Raw genomic sequence first — 5,000 nt, forward strand, 5'->3', positions numbered from 1 at the left:
ACACGCACACAGACATGGGCATGTGCCCTAGATTAATGTCAGGCTTGTGTTTTTTATACGTCGGTAGTGAAAAGGTGTTATTGGTCTCTGGATCACGGGATCGCTCAATAACCCCCTCAACCCCCCCCCCCCCCCACTCACGTGCTGGCCCTCAAGCCTTTCGCCTGGTGCCAGCTGTACCCTGCTGGCATGGTGATCATAGCTGGTGGCACAAGGGGCTCATTGAAGCAGAGAGAGAGACGGCCAGTGTGTGTATGTGTGTGTGTGTGTGTGTGTGTGTGTGTGTGTATGGGGGGGGGGGGTGGGTGGCTGGCGGTCATTGTAAGGACAGATGTGAGGGTAGTGATGGGGGGTTGTGGTGGCGGGAAAAAGAAGGGACTAGAAAGGAAGGGGGGGGGGGGGTCAGTGGGGGGGGGGGGGGATGGGTGAGGCGGGGTGGGGGGTCTTGTTTTGGAGTCACAGACAGGCTTTGTTATTGTGTCTGGGGTGCAGGTCAGTGGAGACCTTTGGCTGCCCCTGTGGGCTGGGCTTTGTGACCTCTCGCTTTTGTGTGGGAGGACTCAGCGCTGTGGTTTAAAGAGGGGGTGCGGGGCTGGTATACGTGACATGAGTGTGTATGCATGTGTGTGTGTGTGTGAGTCTGTGAGTGTGTTTGTGTGTGTGGTGGGTACTCTCCTTGTGCTGTGGTTCAAATAAATGATGTCATTGAGCTGTGGCGTCTTCCGCCACTCACAGCTGAAAGGCTGCCATTCATGTCCCCCCCCCCTCAGTTCACCCCCCTTCTGTGCGGGGGTCACCCACAGCCAGCAGCTGTGACACAGGCCACTGTGGGGACGCGCCAAAAATACAGAGCGCGGGTAAAGCCCCTCAGGCCAAACAACATGGCCGACTGCAGGCCCAGCACGTATGTGTGTTTTCATTGCAAATACATAAACAGGTTTTCTGACAAATGCATGAAAGAAAGAAAGAAAGAAAGAAAGAAAGAAAGACAAAACTTTCTGGATAAACGAACAAAACTGGACAAACAAAGAAAGATGGGAAAGAAAGAAAAGACAAAAGATAGGTAGCACGAAAGAAAAGATACATTTGAAGCTCACAGCCTCCAGAAAAACAACATGGTCTGCAAGCATAAGGACAAGAGGGTGGTGTAGGCTGAATATTTGACTGTTATTTCTCAACCATATCTCCTTGAACTGACTTCCACAAGAGAGAAAGAGAGAAATAATGGAGAGAAGACAGAGAGAATAACAATATAATCAAAGAAAATACAATAAATGGAGGAATAACTCAGTAGAGAGAACAAAGAATGGTTTTACAGTTTACTTTATAAGATTATTCTCATTTCTATTGTGCTCACAAATCATGTCTAGTTTCACATCAGTCATGACAAACAAGACCTTAACCAGGAAAAAGACAAATAAAAAATGAAGAAAAGAAAACAAGAAAATTGAAAAATCGAGGAGTTTGTTTGTTTGTTTACATCCCCATGGGCCAGAGACAGAACGGTGAATGGTGCAGCAGATAAACAAAGCTAAAGGAGGCTTCTGGAGGTTGAAGACTTGGTCGACTCCCTATGCCTAGCATGAAAGTCGATTTGGCAGCAGTCGCAGTGTTTTATTGGCATAATTGGCGTGTCGAAGCATGTCACAGGCGGGGCACTGTGCGGGCCTGCATGTGTGTGTGTGTGTGTGTGTGTGTGTGTGTGGTTGACTCAAAAGGTCAAAGTAGCGATGGGGAGACTAGAAAACAAGGTTGTGCAGCAAAGGAATGCACAAATCTCCTGTACTCTCTCATATGACTGTCACATACCTTCATTTATTTTTCCTTTGCTTTTTTCCCTCTCCTCCCATTTTTACTCTCTTTGCATTGTTTTTTTTTCCTGTGTTTACTTCACAGGAGTCCTGTTGTGTATCCCTTTATAGCTGTTCCTAGTATCATTTTATTTTCTAGGAATACCTCGGTCAAGTCCACACACACACACACACACACACACATTCATTCATTTATTAATTTAACCTTTATTTATTCTTGGAGGTTCATTGAGGGTAGTCCTCATTTTTAGTGAAGCTAAGATTACAGTAACAATGAAATAACACGAGATATAGTATAATAATTGTGGTAAATAAAACAACACACACACACACACACACACAGACACAGACACACACACACACACACACACACACCATCGCCATCATCTACCAGGATTTTGAGTCGTCTCTGAGTGAGACTTTTGGAAACAAGGAAGAAACAGGAAGACTCGCAGTGCCACTATGTACGCTCACGCTCAACAACACATCCAATCCAAGGCCATTTGCAAAAAAAACATATGCTAGTTCCAACGTGTATATTCGCTAAAATGTCTCATTAATAGTTTGTGAAAGTAGAAATTTACTACCAATCTGTGACGTCATACATTCAGTGAACTCTCAAAAGGTGCACGCAGGCACAGTGCTGCAGGAGACGTTTGGGAGCACGGTAAGGTCACTTGGCAGTTAATCTATCTGAACATGCAATAGTATTCAGCTTAGAGATAGAGAATACAACGTTTAAAGTTGTTTCATGTTTAATGAAGTAGCCTATCAAACCCGTTTTAACCATGTCATGGTCCATCCATTTCAGTAACCTGGCAGCTTCGAAAATCTAAGGCTGAACGTTCATAACATATTCTGTTTAGGTTACTATGTTATAGTAGCTTAGGTTAGTAGACCTAGTTCATAAAACAGAGTAGGCAAACATTTTCTAAATCGTCATAAGCCGACGACATAGGCTACTGTAGTTGTTTAATAACCCAACTCCACACGTCGTTCTCTGTTAACAGTAGGCTACGTTACGCGTCATTTCACTCAGTGGCCACACGCACAGCACGTGAATCTGCAAGACACCAGATTGCTTGCTAATGGTGGTAGTTCACTGTGATAAACATTAAAATTATAGCCTGACAAGCCAGACTAGGCAATAACATATTTGCTGCCTAGGGTGCATCTAGATAGGCTATTAAAATTAGCTTTGAATTTAATCAATAAGATGTAGCCTTATAGCCTATGATCTCTGTGTAGACAATAGCCTGAAAAGACCTATCTGTCTGTGCCCTGGCTACAGTAGGCCTACAGTACATGCACTCCTATTGAATTTTCAGAACCAAGGAGAGAAATGAGAAAAATGTGTTCCGGCTTTGTCTGCTATTTACACCCATTCTTCTTGATACATAATGAATAAATATGAAAATGTACATTACATTAGACATACATTAGACTACAGTACTTTGCAAATTAGTCTATACATTAGACTACTTTGCAAATTGCTAAACCATATAATAGCCTGTCCCACCATCATCACTGAAATAGCATAATGCTAGAATTTAAATGCAAAAAAAAAAAAATGCCCAGCTCAGGTTTAGATGATTAAAGCTTTATAGGCTAGGGAATGTAAAACTTAAGTTCCAGTATTTTTTGCGTTTAACTTGTGGTAGCATGAAGCAAGATTCCATGCTGCACTTTTTGCAAATGTTATATTTTTATTTTGTGGATACAGTGTGATGGAAGATGTTTTATTTTGATATAATTTGCACGTAGCCTATGTATTCTCTATTGGGTTGTAATCAAAATTAAGTTTTAAATAAAGTTAACACGTTTTCTGAAAATTTTGTTCGATGTGCCCTTTTTTTTTAATTTGAGCCCCTGCCCCTTCAAAGGTCTCTGCATGCCCCTGGCCTCAACCCAAAACACATAATTTACATAAAAACATGTGGGAAAGACTGAAATGTTTAAACGGCAAGGCCTAGTAGTCCGAGCGTTGCAACGCCAACATATTTTGCCCTGCCTAGCATGCAAATATGTCCTCAACCTTGATTTGACAATACAAGTTTAAAAAGGAAAATTGTTATGTTTTTGTTCATGTTTTTGTATCATAAAACCTGCCTAACAGACAACAACATGCTTACTGCTCACTTACTGTGCGATAATGCTCACTTACTGTGCGATAATATGTGTGTGTGTGTGTGTGTGAGTGTGTATAGACAATGAAATACCTGAATTCCTGACACTGAATGGCAAAATATTTCCAAAAACACACACAACACACATATATCACCAGCTGCCTTTTTATGAGCATGTGTTTGTGGACATGAGCGTGTGTGTGTGTGTGAGAGAGAGAGAGAGAGAGTGTTTGGCATCATATTTTATGAGATACTTTCTCAACCATGTAGAGTTTATAAACCATATTATTCATAATTACGCATTCATACTGCATGTTCGGTCCACTGGTCTAATTAACTGCACTTAACCCATGTGCTCTCGAGTACAGTGTGTGTGTGTGTGTGTGTGTGCATGTATGTATCCCTCTCTCTCTCTCTCTTTCGCCTGGAAAGGAGACCTCTGTATGTGTGTATGTGAGAATATGTATTAATATGGGTGGGGAGTGTGTGTGCAATAGTGTGTGCGATTTCTCGTTTATTGAGGCCATTATAGTCATCTGCGGTCAGGCAATGGGGGAGAGGCAGGAAAAGACATTAGACTGAATCTGTCACACCCTTTCTATTGACCATATGAACACACACTGACACACAGACAGTTATTCATAAACACACACATGCCTGTATGCACACTCAAACCTCAGCCCTGATTCCTTGTGAGTGTGTGTGTGTGTGTATGTTGTTGCTTTCCTGGACGTTGCTCCTCCCTGTCTGGAGTGCCTGTGTGGTTTATCTCTTATTTATGAGCTCCGGAGGTCAGAGTGCTGTCAGTCCTCCTCCCTCAGCCGGGAGAGCGAAGGACTCCACCCCCCCCCCCCCCCATTTAATAGCAAACATGTATCTGTGAATAAATATGATATATACTGTATCTGTATGTACTTATATGCATGTGTGTGTACAGTATATCTGTGTAATAATAATATCTGTGTAAAAATGTATATTTTATTATATATATTATATACTATTATCTATTTCCATTGTTGGTCTGTGTGTGTGTGTGTGTGTGTGTGTGTGTGTCTGCATGCTC

Source organism: Alosa sapidissima, chromosome 22, assembly GCF_018492685.1.
Source record: "Alosa sapidissima isolate fAloSap1 chromosome 22, fAloSap1.pri, whole genome shotgun sequence".
Taxonomy (NCBI): Eukaryota; Metazoa; Chordata; class Actinopteri; order Clupeiformes; family Clupeidae; genus Alosa; species Alosa sapidissima.